The sequence below is a fragment of the Citrus sinensis genome, chromosome 4 (genome assembly GCF_022201045.2).
Source record: "Citrus sinensis cultivar Valencia sweet orange chromosome 4, DVS_A1.0, whole genome shotgun sequence".
NCBI lineage: Eukaryota > Viridiplantae > Streptophyta > Magnoliopsida > Sapindales > Rutaceae > Citrus > Citrus sinensis.
The window spans coordinates 7300417-7320330 of record NC_068559.1 but is presented as its reverse complement, the minus strand read 5'-3'; the positions used below and the strand labels follow the sequence as shown (position 1 = coordinate 7320330).

Here is a 19914-nt window from a genome sequence, read left to right as displayed (position 1 = left end):
TCCTTATTATATACAGTTAGAAATTTTCTATAATGGTCTCAACCCAAGTACTTAGATTGATGGTGGATGCTTCAGTAAGTGGGACCTTGTTATCTAAGTCTTATAATGAGGCTTATGAAATTTTATAAAGAAATGTTAATAATAACAATGGGCAGGAGTCCACAATGTAGATGCATTGACAGTATTATCAGCCCAAGTAACCTCATTAACAAATATAGCGAAGGCTATAATTACTACTTCAGCAACTTTAACCAAATTACTGAGGTATCTTGTGTTTATTATAGAGAAGGACATCTATTCGACAATGGTCTTGGAAATCCTGCTTCAGTGAACTATGTGGGCATCTGCAACAGACAGAACTACAATAATCCTTATTCAAACACTTAAAACATTGGATAGAGACATCACCAAAACTTCTCATAGAGCAATCAGAATAAACATACTGCCGTACCCAGTGGACAAAACATGCCTGGTCAACCACTTATATTTCACCAGTAAAATCAGGGGAAAAGAAATACCAGCAATGATCAACTCAGTTCTTTTGAAACTTTGATTAAAGAATATATTGTGAAGAATGGAGCGGTTGTCCAAAGCCAAGTTGTATCCTTAAGAAACTTAAAAAATCAGATTGGACAGCTTACTACAGCACTAAGCAACAGACCTCAAGGCAGTTTACCTAGCAATACAGAGGATCCAAGAAGAAAAGGAAAAGAACATTGCAAAGTGATTAATTTAAAATCTAGAAAATATGTTCATATTCCAATTAGTGTACTAAAAAGAAGAGTTAACCCGTTATAACCTAAGAAGAAACTCAAGTTAAAACGGAACCACAACCTCCCACTTTCCAGCACATTAGTGTAAATAGGCAAGCTACAACATCTACAAAAAATGATGCTCCAGCATGTGTTGGTGAGGATACTGCAACACCACCCACATCAATCCAGAACATGACAAAAGAAAAGCAATTTGTACAACCTGCTATAGCACAACAGTTTAGACACCCGCCATATTTTTCTCAAAGAATCTAGAAACAAAAACAAGATAAATAATTCAATAAAGTCTTAGAAGTGTTCAAGCAGCTACATATCAACATTCCTTTTGTGGAAGCCTTAAAACAAATGCCAAATTATGTGAAGTTCTTGAAGGATATTTTGGCAAGGAAAATAATGCTTAAAGAGTTTGAAATAGTTGCTTTGCTACAAGAATGCAGCTATATGCTTCATAACGAGATGCTTCAGAAGCTGAAGGATTCAGGAAGCTTTACAATCCCATGCTCTATATGAACTAAATACAATGACAATACGTTTTATGATTTGGAAGTTAGCATCAATCCCATACCTCTATTAGTGTTCAAGCAATTGGGAGTTGGAGAAGTTAAATTAACAATAATGACTTTACAACTTGCTAACATATCTTATGTCTATTCATAAGGTAAGATTGAAGGTGTATTGGTGAAAGTGGATAAATTTATTTTCCAGTAGAGTTTACAGTGCTGGACTTTGAGACAGATAAAGAAGTACTGATAATTTTAGTCAGACCCTTCTTAGCCATAGTTAAGACCCTAATAGATGTACAAAAATGAAAACTGACTATGTGGGTTAATGATTAGTAAATTATACTCAATGTGCTAGATGCCATGAAGAGTATTGATGATGTTGAAGACTGTAATTTTATCAGTGTTATAGATTTTACTGTAGTAGAGAGATTAAACAGATACTGCAGTAATGAAGAAATCAAGGCTGTAACATTTGAAGAACTTGAAGAAAAAGATCGTGAAACAGCTGACATAGTATCATTAGGAGAGAAGTAACCTAGAAGAACTTACGAGCACCTTAAATCTTTAAATCTTTCAAACGGGGAAGTAAAGTCTTCTATTCCCTCTATTGAATCATCTCCTATTTTAAAATTAAAACTTTTACCTTCACATTTGAAGTATGTTTACCTTGGTGACAATGACACACTACCTATAATCATTTCATCTTTTTTGATTGCAGAACAAAAGAAAAGCTTGGTGGATGTATTAGGGAGATACAATAAGGCCATCAAATGGACTGTGGCAAATATCAAATGAATCAGCCCATCCATATACAAGCATAAGATTTTGCTGGAGGATTACTACAATAACTTAGTAGAGCAACAGAGAAGATAAAATCCCATCATGAAGGAAGTTGTGAAGGAAAAGATCATCAAGTGGCTTGATGTTGGAATCATTTACCTAATATCAGATAGCTCATGAGTAAGCCCAATACAATGTGTTCCAAAGAAAGGTGGAGTAATAGTCATCGCAAATGAAAAGAATGAGTTTATTCCTACAAGAACAGTAACTAGATGAAGAGTTTACATAGATTATAAAAAGTTAAACAAAGCCACTAGCATAGATCACTTTTCATTGCCTTTCATAGATCAGATGTTGGACAGACTTGCTAGAAAAGAGTACTACAACCGGATTGCTAGCACTAGAGGATCATGAGAAGACAACATTCACTTGTCCCTACGGAACATTTGCCTTTAGAAGGATGTTATTTGGCTTGTGCAATGCTCCAGCAATTTTTCAAAAGTGTATGATGTCAATTTTTTCAGATATGGTTGAGCAAACACTTGTAGTATGCATGGATGATTTTTTTGTTCTTGGGGAATCATATGATGTCTGTTTTCATAATCTAGAAAATATGTTTAAGAGATGTGAAGAGACAAATTTAATGTTGAAGTAGGAAAAGTGTCATTTCATGTTACAAGAAGGGATAGATCTAGGCCACAGGGTCTCTAGAAAGGGAATAGAGCCGGATAATACAAAAATAGAGGTGATTAATAAACTTCCACCACCTACTTCAGTCAAGGGCATAAGGAGTTTCTTAGGACATGCTGGGTTTTATAGAAAGTTTATTAAGAATTTTTTCAAAATATCCAAACCTTTATGCATGTTGCTGGAGCATGATAGACCCTTTAATTTTGATGAGAATTGCCTAAAGGTCTTTGTTGAGTTGAAGAAAGTCATTGTTACAGCACTAGTTGTTGTAGCACTCGATTGGAGTATGCCTTTTGAATTGACGTGTGATGCTAATGACCACTTTGTTGGAGCATTGCTAGGGCAAAGGCAAGATTTTTCACTCTATTTGTTATACTAGTAAGACCCTAGCTGATACACAACTCAATTATACTACCACAAAAAAAGAGTTGTTGGTAGTTGTTCATACATTTGATAAATTCAGAGCTTATTTAGTTTGCACCAAAGTGACTGTTTATACGGATCACTCAGTTATAAAGTACTTGATTTCAAAGAAAGATGTCAAACCAAGGTTGATTAGGTGGATTCTTTTACTCCAAAAGTTTGATCTAAAGATCAAAGATAAAAAATGAAAAAAAAAAAGATCATCTCTCAAGGTTGGAAGCAGATGCATGCATTTTAACTAAGCAAGATGTAATAGAAACATTTCTTGATAAGTAGTTGCTAATAATACAGCATGCACAAATGTTGTAGCAAGCTGGTTTTCCATGGTATGCATATTTTACTAATTATTTAGTGAGTGGATTACTACTGTCAGATTTGAGCTACCAGCAGAAGAAAAGATTTCTCCATGATGTCAGAACCTATCAGTAGGATGATCCCTACTTGTACAAGATGTGTTTAGACCATGTGATCAGAAGATGTGTTTCTGACGAAGAAATTTCAAACATTCTGCAGTCTTGTCATGCTGCCGCATATGGTGGACATTTTGAAGGACATAGAATAACAACAAAAGTTCTTCAATTAGGTTATTACTGGCCCTCTATTTTTAGAGATGCTTACGAGTTTGTTAAATGTTGTGACAGGTGCAAAAGAATAGGGAACATGAAATGCCACTGATCAACATCTTAGAGGTGGAACTTTTTGAGTATGGGGAATAGATTTTATGGGACCATTTCCATCCTCTTTTAGCAGCTTATACATCTTAATTGTTATGGACTATGTATCCAAGTGGGTAGAAGCAGCAGCATTGTCCACAAATGACGCCAAAGCAATGGTAAAGTTCATTTAGAAGAATATTTTCTTGAGATTTGGCACTCCTAGAGCTATTGTTAATGATGAAGTGTTAGCCTAAAGAGCTACACATAATGTAATTTTGATGATAACAAACATGTGTCTTAAGTAATTCAATAAATATTGTATTTCACAAGTTCACTAGTTCTTGAAGGATAATGTTTATACAAGTGAATAAAGTGAAATCAAGTTCAAGACACTCAACAAACAACGGCGCAATCAAGAATAAAGTTTAGAGATTAACGGACTAATTATTGCGATAAATTCTGGTAAAGCCAGTATGATTTAATTGATGCATGGTTTAACATTTGAGAAGCTCAATATTTTATTTAAATCATTACTTTTCATAAACTAAAAGGTTTTATATTTATAAGATAAAGTATTTTGTGGATTTGAATAATTTGAACTAAAATGAAAAAGTTTTGCCATCTTTGATTTTAATAAGTATTGTTTTGAATTCTGGATTTGGACTTATTTGCAATCATTTGAAACGATTTGGGCCATACTATAATTTATAAAAGTTTGAGGACCCGAATGAAAATATCAAAAAATGGACAGAGAGTTAGCGGCTAACCACTTGAGGGCTAGTAGCTAGCCGCCTGAGGAAAATTTGATATTTTCTAATGTTGGACTAAATTATAAAGGGTTTGAGAATTTTGAAATTCATAAGTATTTTGTTAAAGTTTGAAAAGAACTTTTTTGAAAAATATTATTATATTTTGGGCCATATCACAATTTCATAAAGTTTTAGGAATAACAAGTACTATTTAGAAATTCTGAAATTGGACCTGTTTGAAAAGTTTTATGACATTTTAGGCCAGAGTATAATTACATAATGTTTTGGGCACAAATGTAATTTCGTGAATAGTATTACTATAGCCAGGTGAGCTTAAAGGCATGGACGTAGGCGGAAGTTAGGATTGGCAAAAAAGCCTGGGTCGGCCCAAGCCCGTGACAGCCCAACCCACGCCCGCGGGCTTTAGGTCCAGCCCGCGACTTAAAGTTAAGGACAAGGTCTCTCACGTGGTGACTTAAGCCTGTGCTTTATAATATAATGCATACATATATTTTTTAAGAAATAAATTATAATATATTAAAAATTTTAAATTGAAAAAAAAAATGAGAAATAAAAAAAAGCTGAGATTAAGTAATTAACAAAAAACAAAACGAAACCAAATTCTCAAAACCTAAAATCCCTAAATTTATGTCTACATCTCTAGCCGCTACATCAGCCTCTCACTGTACTCTCCACTGGCAGCCAACAGCCGATGTTTATTGCCTTACCCTCACACCGAATTAAAGAGACACCACCGTCAGTAGCGATCCACCATCCACGTGCGACGCAGCAGATTCAACAACCCAATAGCAGTACAGCACCAAATGGGCGACGCAACAGCGACCCACACCCACCAGCACCACTAGCGCGATGTAGCTGCAGCCAATCGAATGTGCGCGATGTAGCAGCATCGATCTCAGCTCCAACACGATCCAAAACTAGCAGCACCAGCAACACAAGCGAACCAACAGCAAACCATCACCAACTCCACCCCAAGTAAGCTTTGAATTTTTTTAGTTATTGTAGAAATTCTGAGAGTACTGAAGCCATTGTTGATGTTGTAATGGAGAGTAGTTTTGTGGAAGAATCGAGAGAGAGAGAGTGAAAAAGAAGAAGAAGAATGTTTCATTGTTGTCATAGCAAGTGGATAATGAAGAAGAAGCACTGTGTTTCAGTTTCAACCACAAATTCTTTTAAAAATTATTAAAGGGTATTTAACATTTACCTAGTTTATCGTATTTTATCTCTTGTAATTTGCATATTTTTATTTGATAGGCACTTTCTCTATTTTGTCATCAAAATTAAGCAAAATGTTCACTTATATGTACATTATTTTTTTTTATGAGATTTGGTGGATAATTAATACGCTGTAGGAAAAGTTTCTATCTATAAATGGAAATGCAAGTGGCTCTCAGTCAATAAAAAAGAAATTAAAATAAAATTTTATTAAATTATTAAAAAGTCCAAGCCCTGTCCTGGCCCAGCCTAGGCCCGCGCAAGCCTGGCCTAAGCCCGTAATTTGCCAACCCTAGCGGGAGTTGCCGAACTACGTAAAAATCATTGTGTTTGCTCTCTCTTCCCTTACTATTTTATTATTGTACTTTATTGAATTTATTGTTTTTTATTTCATTAAGGGAATATATTGAATTGTTGTGTGTTTTGTTTATCTTAAATTTTAAAATCTCAATTCACCTCCCTCTTGGATTGCCTAGTTAGTATTTGAAAAGGAACCATTTTTGTCAACATGATGATTGTTGTAGCATTGGCTAAGTATGAAATTAAGCATAAGGTTGCTACAATATATTATCCACAAACAAGTGGTCAAGTAGAAGTGTCTAATAAAAAGATAAAAAATATTCTAAACAAAGTGATGAATCTACTAAAAATGATTGGCTTATTAGACTAAATGACTCCTTATAGGCTTATCGAACTTTCAAAACCCCACCCGGCATGTCTCCATACAAAATTATTCATGACAAAGCTTGCCATTTGCCATTAGAGCTGGAGCACAAAACATATTGGGCAGTTAAACAACTGAACATGGATATGATAGCTGTAGTAGAGCAGAGGAAGCTACAACTTTATGAGTTAGACGAATTGCGGTTATTCTCCTATGAAAATGTAAGAATCTACAAGAAGATGACCAAGCAACGACATGACAAGCAGATAAAAAAAAAAAAGAGCTTACTTCAGGCTACCAAGTCTTGCTCTACAACTCGCCATTAAAACTCTTCTAAGCAACACGATGGTCAGGACCTTTCAAACTTATGAAGATTTATCCTCATGGGGCTTATGAACTTCAAGATGAATGGACATGTCAAGAATTCAAGGTGAATGGACAAAGAATGAAGCATTACATTAGAGCTGCTATGAACAATCCAAGGAAGGATATGTTCTTAAAGGATCCAGCTTAAGCAATTGGGGACAGTCAGGCTGAAGAACCTAAAATCAAGTGCTGATCGGCAAGCGACCCAATAAAGGAAGTTATTTCCAATTTTTAAAGCTCTAAATTTAGTCTTTTATATTTTTTAATTTTCCTTTTTTTTTATTTTAAATTGTGCATCCAACTTCTTTATTTTCTTTTATTTTCTTGTCATTAAATTGCAGTAAGAAAAGTGGATAAATGAATTCTCAAATGCAAAAAAAAAAAAAAAAATACTGCAAAATCACTCACAACAAGGCAAACAAAAGATGCTTCTCAAACAACATATGCGTTTACCATTATTTTTGTAGCAACAGATTGGTTATTACAGTAACGATTTTTACCGTTGAATTGTCAGTCTTAGTTTTTACCTTTGCTGGCTGACATGCTTATGTCAGGAGATCATTATTTTTGACAAGAAAGACAATACAATCCCTAATTTTTCGTGACACGTATCTCTTTCTTTCCATTTAATTTTTTTTAATTCAAAATTTTCCAAACTTATCATTTTAATTACCTCTCTTTTTCCACTCTCCTTTTATTATAAATTCGGGTTTTACTTCCACCATTTCAATTTCATTATCACTTTCTCTCTTTCCGTCTGTAATTCTTTGTATCTTAATATTTCTTTCCCATGTTTTTATCTTTTCAACATAACAAAACTCATTTTGAATTGCTACAGCATACCTAACATCGAAGCCGGTGCTGGCAGATTGAAAGATCCTGAGCGTTTCTACTACTTCAAAGCCGAGAAAAAATATGAAGCATTTATCGAACCTTGAAAAATTTTAGAAGAAAAGGGTTTCCAATTTCCAAGATAGCCAACTGGAACGATGAACAACATGCACATTACTGCAGTACAGATATGTTGGATTAAGTTCTATGCTCATCGCTGAGACCTAGTACTCCAAATTGTTAAGGAGTTATGCTCAAACATATTATAGCAAGACCAACACTATTTTTGTGAGGCAAGTTCAAGTCCCCATAGATTCTTAAGTTATCAATGTTTCTTATGACTTGCCTACTGTTATTGATTTTGAGTATACTACGTTTGCTAAAAATATGACTGTATAGAAGTGGGGGGAAGTTTTAAAACCCTAACTGTATAAGGCAGCGAATGGATGAATGAGGAAAGTATGGTGGTTAATAGGATAGACTTAAAGCTTATTGCTAAGGTGTATGTGAAATTCTTGAAGTCTAGACTGATGCCAACCATACACACAACCACAGTGTCCCAGGACAAACTGCTACTTCTTTATGCTATTGTAAAAGGTTTAGCCACAAATGTTGAAAAAATCATTGAACAAGAAATTAGAGAGTGTGCCACAAAGAAGCAAAAGTTTGTTGCCTTATTATTTATCACAGGTGTTTGTGAGGCCTTAGGAGTAAAATTTATTGCAAATGATGAGAGAATAAAGAATGAAGGGGCTCTCACAGCTAGGACAATCGAAAAGATTGTTGGTGAATCTACTGCTGCAACAACTCTAGTACATCCTACTACAACTAAATTAGGGCAAGCTACATGGATTGGAAAGATGCTGCAAGAACTCAATACAAGCTTAAATGTATGTGTCCAAGTGTAAAAGGAGGAGAGTTAGAGGTTTTGGACTTACTTACTGCATCTTGAAGCATAGAAACATCAATTTACCATGTATATGAAGAGCAAACATGCAGATTTCCTGAATCTCTGCTATAACAATTCAATTTCCAAAGAGCTGAGGAGACTACTCCAGTAGAAGATGAAGAAGAAGAAAGTGAAGATGAGGAAAAAAAAAACCTCCAATTTGTGACTCCTAAAAGAAAGGGAAAAGAAAAAATCTTAATCGAAGAGGAGTCTGAGACTGAGGAGCAAGAAGATGTTGATGCAGCTATTGAAGAAGCCATCAATAGAGTTACAAGATAAAAAAAAAAAAAAAGCAAAGAGGAGTATGACGGAACTCATTGCGAGCATCACTACTGAAAAATCGGTAACAACAACTCTTTCACCAGTTGTCATAAAGAAAACTCCCATAAAGTTTCCTGTCCAAACTTAACAGTCATCCAGCAAAAGAAAATGGGCACAACCTTCTAGAGGTGTTGTAGCATTGTAAGTACCAAAAGAACTAGAACCTAAGAAAACAAAGCCAACTCTGCTTAAAGTTACAGAAGCGGCTGGAACCCCTCCAACCAGTTAAATTAAAAGACAGAAGAAGAAACAAACATTTGCTGCACTACTGGGTTCACCAAAGGAGCGTTTGAGAAGTGGATCGAAGAAGTAATAGCCCTGCACAGCATGTGCTGCGGCATTGCTTTCAACAATAGAGGAGTATCCCATACCTGCCCAGTCTAGCTTTGTAATTTTTGAAACTTTTCTTTTATTTATTTTAGCTTGTTTATTTTGCATTTCTTGATTTTAAGTTTATGCATGATTGTTTGTAATTTATTTTGAGTACATGTGAGGACGCAACATCTCTCAAGTTTAGGGGGCTATGTTATGGTGTAATATGTCTATGAATGTATGTGTTTGTATTGTCTGTGTAACTTTGTTTATCTACCATTCATATTTGGATTAGAAAACCCAATAAAGAGGAATTAAGTGATAAATGTAGGATGAATGACTTCCAAGTAGAGATAGTTTATATATGAGGGTTGGAACTTTGTCTTAACAATTAGGCTTTGGTTGAGTTTTGTGAGTATACTGTAGCAAAACTACGTAAAGCAATGTAGAAACTATTAGTAATCTAAAGTTTAAAAATATCTTAAGTTTGGGGGGAACCTGAAATTTTTTTCAGAATTATCACAAACTATGCTAGATATAAGATAAAATTATGCTTCAGTGATTCAGTTGCTGAGTAACTAGGGCTAAGTATGTACCCCATATGCAGACTTGAGTAAAAATGCAACAAAAGTTATTAGTATTGTTGTAGCAACCCAAGAAGCAAGAGAGGTCCTTGTCTAAGATACTGAGTAGTCAGGTCTGTTCATGAGCCTCATGTTTAGCTTTCAGTTAAAGGTGTCTAAAGATAAGAGTATGTTATAGCATCTTAGATTTTTTTGCTGCAACAACTCTGAGCTGTACATTGATCGAGTAATTAGGTGTGATCATTACAAGTGATAGGCATTCACATGAAAAATCAATGTTACACTGAAAGGTACTTATGAAAATTTCGGTGGCACAATTTGAAGCCATTTTTTACCATCGTTCCTTTACAAATAGAAATTTATGTTGTTATCTTTGAGTTATACTTTATGCTTGAGTGATGTTGCAGTAATTTTAGAACTTGATCAAAGTGCCACACATACACTCTGGATAAAATAAAAGTAAGTCTAGAACTGGAACTGCTGATGGTGATTTTGTATGTTTAAGAATGAGATCTGAGGGTTGATGAATCCGAGCAAGCTAGATGACAGAGCTAAGTTGTTTGTTGCATAATTGCATAAGGACAAGTAATGATTTAAGTTTGAGGGTGTGATAACTCTATGAAATGAGAGTTATCATGGCATTTTTAGACTTAAACTAATATTATTTAGAGAGTGAATGATGTGTTTTTATTGTATTTTTATTGTCATTTTTGCATGTATATCTATTTAAGTTTAATTTTAATAAATTGATTGTAGCAATTGTTGTTGTAGCAATTGTTGTAGCAATCTAGGAGCAAATGCGGGCAAGACTACCTATGTGTTAACTGACAAAGTAATGACAAGCGACACAAAAAGATATGCGATCCGAGGTTTCCAAAAAAGAGACATGTAGCCACATGCTTTTGGTTGCCTTAATTCCAAGATAAAAAAAGCACACATGAAATAAACAAAAGGTAGCCATCACACAAAGAAACAATAGAGAGAAAAAGAAAAAAAAATAGAACAAGAGAGAGTTGAAGGCTGCAGAAAGGGATTTCTAAGAACAAGAAACAGAGATCGTAAAAACCTAAAAGAGAGACGTCTTGTATTATTGGAACTCAATTTCTCACCTTTATTTGCTTGTTTTCATCTCTCTATGGAAATGTATTTGATGGCAAAAACGAGTATTGTTATTGTTATTGTTTTATTGCCTATCATAAACTAAACTTTGATGTAGTTGGGTGTTAAATAAGCTTAATGGTTATTTAACTTATAAATGCGTGTTACTTAGAATCTATCGTAGCATTTTGTCTTGATTTTACTTATTGCAAATCTTTATTTTGGTTGACCACCCATTTAGTAGATACTAGCTAAGGAGGAGCCTAAAAAAAGTCTGACTTAGTAGAACAAATCAAGGCAATACATGGTTTTAGATTGAGTTTCCTAAGTTGAGTTAATCTCTATTTGAATAGGGTTATGCGTAATCTAAGATTAGTGAAGAACAAGACATAAGAATTCACCTTGTAGAGCAATTAAATTTTAGAACATATAATGCTATATCTAATGTTAGAACCGGTCACTGTTAGGTTGCATATAGATGTAAGATATCTAACATACGACAGTTGAGGATGCATGAGGGATTCTACCTAGTGCTTTAGCAACATTATTATAATTGAAAAACAGTTAATACCATTAAGTGAGTTTAATTACTCAACTACTCCCTTCCCATTGAGTATATCTTTGTGTTTGCCTTGAGATTTTTTCCTTATTATATTCTGTTTATTGCATTTTTAATTTTGTTAGGTCATTAATTTCATTCCTTATTTTATTTTAATTAAGTAGACTGAATTTGCATTGTTAAGATTGTTGTAGCAAGTCCTGTAACATCAATCCCTGTGGAGACGATCTGGATATTCATCATTATATTATTTGTTGTGTACACTTGCACACTGACACCTATAGCAATACACATCAACAGTTAATATAAAGAGGACCCAAAATTCTTATTTTATTCATTTAAACTTTTCTAATAAAATTTTCATTATTTAAAAACCTAGTTTCTCTTATCTAAAATTTTCTTGATATTTTGATGACCTGTGCAAGTAATCGAAGGCATGGTTTAAGGACTCATCAACGCTTCTTAGGGATTCTCTAGATGGGGTGATTATGTTATTGAGTTTTGCGGTTTTTTATTGTTTTTGTAGTTAATATTGTGTTATGGTGTATTGTATTATTCTTGTATTATTATTTTCCTTCTCTGATTTGGAAAAAGGGCTTCATCTGCATTAGTTGACACAACTGTCCATAAAATTCATCATGATTTTAAGTAGTTTTAATTGGTGAAATTCTTTTTCTCCTTTTGGCTTGTAATCATAGTTATTTTTAGAATTGTAGGAATTGTCCTAACCCAGGATTGAGTCATAAGCCTTATCGGATATATTGTACTTAAGCTTAGTCATCGTGTATTTATGCTTGTGTGGCACAATATTGTGTATTTAAGCGCCTATGGCATTAAATTGGTGACCAATAATTATTGATCCTTAGTCAAACGCATACTTTCATTTCTAAAATCAAAATATATATACATGATAAATAATAATACCAATAATAAGAGTTTGCAAGCATGGTGTTAACAAGAAAAAACAATATAGTTTTATATAGCTGGGAGTTGAAAATTCATAAAAGAGAAAAATAAAACCTTTTTTGTTTTTCTACAAGAAGTTTGTGAGCATGAGAAAATATAGCGCATTACAGTTGGTAAAATACACTTCTTTAGTCCTTAAAAAAACATAACATAAAGGGTCTTGTTTGGTATGTGGTATAGCTATATGGACCAGACAATTTTTGTTTAATCCCAAGCTTATCCCATGTTTGGCAAGATCATGGATAGTGATGTTATGGTACCATAAACCCACAAATTCGCCCAAACTCGCCCACCAAAAACTATTTGCTGTGGATAATTTTGTGAGTTACTGGTGGATTTAGTACTATAAATTTAAATCTGCTGCCAGTTGCAGGTGGATTTGGTATTAACAAAAAAATCAAGAGGGTATTTGTTGAGTGCTGCAGAATGCATATTTGTAAAGAGTAAAATTATCATTTTTCACTCCAAGCCTCGCTAACATTTCTACTTTTATATAGTTAAATCCTTTAAGCTTTAATGTCTCGAGAATCTGACTATAAATATCCCAGTTTGTCAGTTTACAAGAAAATTGGATGGGAATCCTTTCCTCGACCTATAGAGGGCGTTCAAGTCGTTTTTGAACATAAAACCAAAGAAAAATATAAGTCACAATCACAACTAACAATATATATCGTTTTAGTTTATAGTTCTTTTATCATTTGCATTATTACTTTTAATAATATGATTTTATATCTAATCATTGTTCGTTTCTTTTTATTGTTTGCTTTTGACTATTAAGCCATGAGTTTTACACATCATTTGATAAATACACCACCCTATTTACAATAGGGGTGGCAAAACGAATAAACGAATCGAATTCGAATCGAATCGTAAACGAATTGGGTCAAAATTCTATGGATTCGAATTCGATTCGTTTATTAAACGAATTGAAATTTCAGGATTCGGATTCGATTCGTTTATTAAACGAATATTCGGTTCGATTCGTTTAATTCGTTTAATAGAATTGATAAACGAATTGAATCGAATCCAGATTCGTTTATTATTCGTTTATCCTTTACGAATCCATAATGAATCGAATCGAATTAGGATTCGTTTACAATTCGTTTAGAAAATATAATTAATAAACAAAATTAAGCAAAAAAAACATATTTAATATCCCACAACAAAATACAAATAATTCAAATTATATTATACAGTCATCCAAATACCAAATACCAAATCCTTAATATTACAAATAACAATAATTCAAATTCAAATTATAAAGAAATGTAATTTCTTTAATTCTCTTCATTTGTCTTTGTCACCTTGAAAACAAAAATCCTACACCAAAAAGTAAATAAAATGTTATTAACATGCTGCAATATTGTAAAATTTCAAAAATCAAATATATAGCAAATTTGTAGCATTTTCAAGGAAATAATAATTGAACAAGATAAAAACTTTACCTAACAATATTTCAAAAATCAAATCTATTCATCATGTATGCCAAATTCTAACCCAGCAATATTCCTAATGCACAATATTCCAATGCACAATATTAACAATACAACATAATAAATTATAAATTCTAATACTAAAAAAAAATTAATCCAATATTTGTGGGGGCTTCTTCCTTATCCTACAGATAATTTTTAACACCATAATCGATTTATACATACTTTCATAATATTTTCCGAACAATACAAAACATTTTCTAAACTATAATCTCATAATATTCTACAATACAAAATTTCTCAATAATTCAACCATAATCTCATGATATTATCCACAAAAGCACCAGCAGATGAGTTTAGCATTGTGTTACCATCACTCTTAGACTCTTAAAAGCTTCACTCGACAAGTTCTCTCATTTTTTTTTTTGCTCACAAAATAGAACTGTAGCAGCCGACTATGGAGTTAATATCTGTCAAAACTGGAATTGACTGTCATCTAAAACTTCGATATCTGAAATTAGGAACCAAAATTACAATTGAGAAATCAAATTCAAGTTCTGAGAAAATTTAAACCCACAACATAATTGCAGATCCCCTGCATTCAACATCCAAATTGGATAGCCAATCACGAACTTCGAAGAAAAATGAGTCATTTTCATAATATTTGCCACACTCATCATCGAAAATTTATCATGAAAAACAATCTTTTTCCAGAAAAAATAAACAGAGACCAAAATTTAAACAACATAACAAGCTAATGAAAACCAATCCAAAACAAATTGAATGAGAATTTACCAGAAAAGAAAGAACAAAGAAGACCAAAGAAACGCTGAGTTGGTGATGGCTTGTTGATTCGGGTCGCGGTCACCTGGGCACTGGTTCGGGTCGCGCTCGTCTGGGTTTGCTGCTGCTGCACCGCCGCACGGGTTAGCTACTGCTGTGGGTTCGAGTGGCTGCTAATACGTTGCGCGGCTGATGCTCCTGGGTTGCTGCCGAGTTGCGGGCTGCACTGGCGTGGCTGCGTCCCTCAAGCTCAATCGATGATAGATGCACTACCGGCGGCTGTTTTTGTTGCTTGATTGCTTCACTTGGTATGGGTAGGTGAGTGTGATTCGTGTGAGAGAGGTAGAGAGCAACGAGAGCGGCTAAGTGAGGGGAGAATTTTTAGGGATTTAGCTTTAGGTTTCTGCTACTTTGTTTTTTTTTCTTTTGTTATTTGCTTAAAATTACAATATTAATCTTCAAATTTTAAAAAGCTTTCAAATAAATTTAAGGATAAAAAAGTAATTTAATTAAATGAATAATAAACGAATTTTAAACGAATCTACCCGTATTCGATTCGTTTATGACCCATTTATTAAACGAATTCTAAACGAATAAACGAATCTAAATTTTTAAACCCGCATTCGATTCGTTTAATTAACGAATCGAATCGAATTCACCCAATTATTAAACGAATCAATTTTTTCAAGCCTAAACCCATTTAATTCGCATTGAATTGAATCGAATAAACGAATCCTGACCCATATTGCCACCCCTAATTTACAATTGTATATCATTATGTCTGTCACCAGATCTTTAAATACAAGTTTTGTTTTTCAAACAACTCACAAATAATTTTAACAATTGTTTTAATAGCGATAACTTTGAGCAGACAACTCAAAAAGAACAGTTATGTCATAGTCGTGTCATAGCCAAAAGAACACTACACCTGATATATAGAGGAGGTGATCAAGGGTTATCAAAACTAGTCTTAGAAGCTACTTTTACTAGAGGAAGTTAAGTGCTAGGCATCATAAAAAAAGCCCTGAAACCTCAGGGAAGCTTGTCAGGCCCACTAATTTGAGAAGAGTTAGTTGTTTCAAGTATACAAGAGAGAATAAGCAGAATGCCAAAACATGCTAACAATTTCATTTTCTTGCTAGGAGACCTTGCAACTCTAGATGCACTATTTACATTTGCTTCTTGGGCCAATTCGAATATTCATCAGAAGCCCATCTTGTTAAATGATAATAACTTTTATGATGCCTTTATAGAATTTATTAACCATGAAATTAAAAATCATTTCGTTTATAGCCAAAAAACTCTTTATTTGTGCTCTTACTACTAATGAGTTACTCAATCTTTTAGAAGCTTATAGTCCAGAGCCAAATCCCAAGACTCTTACATTGGATTGGTCGATTGATGAAGGTAGTAGTAGTAGTAAAAAGTAAAAATTAGATCTAACTCTCCATTTCTAAATATTTTCTATTGATGTGTTCAAGTGATGTCTTCTAAACTCTACTTTTTTCCTTCAAGACATTGAGGACAATGTCTGATTGAGATTAAGAGGAGGGAATAATTGACAATTGTGCAATAAATAATAGTTGTGTTCTTGTATTCTTGCTAACCTTTTTCTAAATTTTTATGTCGAAAATAGTCGAATATAGAGTTTAGTTACTCTAGACATACATCTTGATGCGCATCTTCTTAGACTTTTGAGTCTAAATTAAAAAAAAAAAACTTTGAATTCTCCATTATGATATTATTGAGTGCCCCTTTTTGTCTACCTTGGCTATCTTGACAGATTCAATAAATTAGTCTAGACAAACATGACAGGTGGTGGTGGTAAGTTAAGATTTTGTAATACCTAATCTTTTCATTTTATTCGTAAGCAACAATTAAAGGTAGTAGAATTTACCAAAAACAAAAGCAAAAAAGAAAAGCGACACTCTCACTCACTAACTGGGTCTCCTGCCTAAGCAAGCAGAGGGTATTCGTGTAAAATGGTAAGAGTTGATCAAGCTTATGTAAACTCTTACTTAGTAATTGGGCCTCCTGCCTAAACAAGCAGAAGGTGTTTGTGAAAAATGGTGAGAGTTCGATTTGTCCAACCCAACTCTTTTTTAATAACCGAGCCTCCTTCCTAAGCAAGCAGAGAGTGTTCACGTAAAACAATTAGAGTTGGTTAGAAATATATTATAAATAAACATGCTACCTAAGAAAAATAACTTCAATGAAGTGGTAAGAACAAAAATACCACTTTCTTTTAACCAAACCCCATAATCATTATGTCAAAGATCACTGCACACAAAAGAAGATTTGCTAAATTGTTGATTGATGGTTGAGTGGCGAAGGAGAAGAATAGAACTTCAAAGAGTTCATTTATTTGGTAAATAGATTTTAATTTGATTTGGATTTTATAGCTTATTGTTAGGGACTAGCAATAAGCTTGTTGAAGGATCTGTTGAGGGATAGAGAATACATATTTACAGAAGGTTAAATCATCATTTTGCATTCCAAGCCTCACTAACATTTATACTTTTATTTATTTAAGTCTTTTAAACTTTATTTTTGTGTGTATTGTTATAATGTTATGTATTTCAAGGGTATTTTGGATGTTTCATGATTAATGAGTAGTCAGACAGCAAAATGAACACAGTAGGAAGGGCATAAAGGGTAAAATTGTAATTTTGAGATTTTAATAAGGCCCAACTAGTGTGCCATTGACTAGCTAACATGGCGTTGACCAGATGATGTGCCAGTAGCTTATTGGACTGAAAAATGCTAATGTGGCATGAACTAATGACGTGGCGTTGACCAATGATGTGGCAGTATGCCAGTATCCTATTATACCGAAAAATGTTGAAGTGGTGTTGATTGATGATGTGGCAGCATGTTATTGGACCTGATGATTTGTTTCAACCAATAAGATCTTGCCACGACACAATCCTGAGTATTTAAATTGTTTTCATCTGATGCCCATGATTCACTCATTGTAACTATAAATAAGGGGCTCCCTAATTTGACAGCGTTGAATCTAAATTTGAGCTCCATTTTTCATAATTCTCTCTTCATCTTGTATTTTCTACATATTTTAATAACCCTAGTTCAATCATGAGTGGCTAATTTAATTTCAAGTTTTGGTTAAAGGTGAAGCCTCAACATGATCCATAGGTTTAATTTGATAAGTTTATTTGATTTTCCTCTCCGATTTATGTGGCTGTTCTGACTCATTGTCAACAGACAATGTATCCTATCTAGATTTTGCATGGTATATTGGCTCTCTAGTGATAAATCATTAATGGCCGGCATAATAAGCACTTTACACCATATTTATTAGAAAGAAAATCTCCTCCAGTAATTGTGGATTTTCTTGACTCAGTGTTGACCGAGAGTGCATCTAACTTATTTAGTAAATGGTCTTGCCACATTGTCGACAGAAAACTTATTATTGTCTAGCACAACGTTTACTTGACACTATACTTAGCAGAAGATGATTACTCTCTGGGGACACTAAGTGCTTGATACAATATTTATTAAAGTGAGGCTAAAGTTTTGGAAATACCCTCTTATAAATTAATTAGAAGTAAAAAGGAATATTAAGCCCTTGGTGAAGTGTTGAGTTGAATTCAAAGACTCAAGTGTTGATAAAAAAAATCATTTCTAACCAATTTACATGCACACTTAGAAAATTAACTCTACACATAACTAAATTAACCTCCTCGTCAATCGACACTCGTCACCATAAATATGTACTACAATAGATTCGTGTGCTTTCGAGTACAATAAAATTCGCACAGCAGTATCCGTCAACCCATAATTTTATTTTTTAATAAATTTTAATTATTAAAATTACATTAAAAATATTTAATTATAAAAATACATAAACTCTATTATTAACAACCACTTGTTGCCCAAGACCTAACCTAGTCTTTTTAATTATAAAAATACATAATTGCTATCGCTAGCTTGATTCACATCTTTCTCTTCACAGTATGTATGTATGTATATATTTTTAAAGAAACTTTTGTAGCTATCAATGAAAAGGCAGCCATGTTAGTTGAAATTGGTCTATCTTAGATTTCTCGATTTTGGCCAAAAATCCACCAAAACGTGCCTACTAATCTAGTTGAAAGCTCAAGCATAAGCATAACTCCTAGCCTAACGTTAATTGTGGAAAAATTCTAGCATTGTTTAATTAATTAATGTAATAGGTTTACTGAACAGAAAAAAAAAAGAAAGAAACAGCACGCGGGTAGATTAATTTCTTTTTAAAGTTTTCTACTGTTAGATGAGGAAACTTTAAAAAGAATAAAAGTGGAAAAAATAAATTGTAATGAGTTAATGGGAAGCAAATGATACATACACTAAGTTGATTTGGATTAATTAAGTTTTCGACATCTATAATTAATTATAGGTTATGGTTAGTTGAACCCACTAAATCTCTCTCTACACTTATATAAAAGGTATATTTATTTTTAAATTTTTAGAATGTTAGAATTATTATTCATTTTTTTCATTTCTTTTACAGATGCATATTCTCTCTCGAATATAACATCTTGTAAACTAAATTCTCACTCACACTCTAACATAGATATTGATTCTTAATCTTTCTTATTAGATCATATTATATAATAGTTTGAATTATTTTGAATTTTACATAAAATGATTTTAACTTTAAACTAAAGCATGAGATATATTTTATTAATTGTAAAATTTATTTAAACCAAAGATTTATTTAAAAGTTTTATAATAAATACAAATATATTAATGAAATAAATATGATAATTTATATTTTCAAAATTATTTCAAATATTAATTTTTTTAATATTATTAGTCTACTAGATAGAGTAAATTATCTATAGCACAGTTTTATATTTATTAAAAATTTTAAGGCTATTTTTTTACTTACTATATTTAAAGAATATTAATTGGTCAAAATTAGGTCTTGGTGTCCATTATTGAAATTGGGGTTCTCCATGACCATTTTCCCAAGCCTCAGAGGCTTAACTATCCTTTTACCCTTAACTTGTGTTACATATTATGGAATTGATTTTACCAAAATGATATACACCGAAAGATTCTATTAGGTTTCTATTTGTATATACATGCACTATATATATAAACTCACAACAATAAAAACTCTTTTCATCAGGTGTATCAAATATGGGGACTTTAGAATAATAATAATAATAATAATGTTGTAATACAATAAATGATAAATTAATAACCTTAACTAAATAATAAAATTCTATGGTC

General features: G+C 32.9%; 1 long non-coding RNA gene across 1 annotated transcript; it reads right to left on the bottom strand.

Moving 5' to 3' along the window:
- Positions 1-13589: 13589 nt before the first annotated feature.
- Positions 13590-15201, bottom strand: LOC127901737 (uncharacterized). Its single transcript, XR_008053991.1, has 2 exons — positions 14689-15201; positions 13590-13780 (listed from the first exon to the last, which is right to left on the bottom strand). It is a non-coding gene; the product is annotated as an uncharacterized LOC127901737 (long non-coding RNA).
- Positions 15202-19914: the final 4713 nt, after the last annotated feature.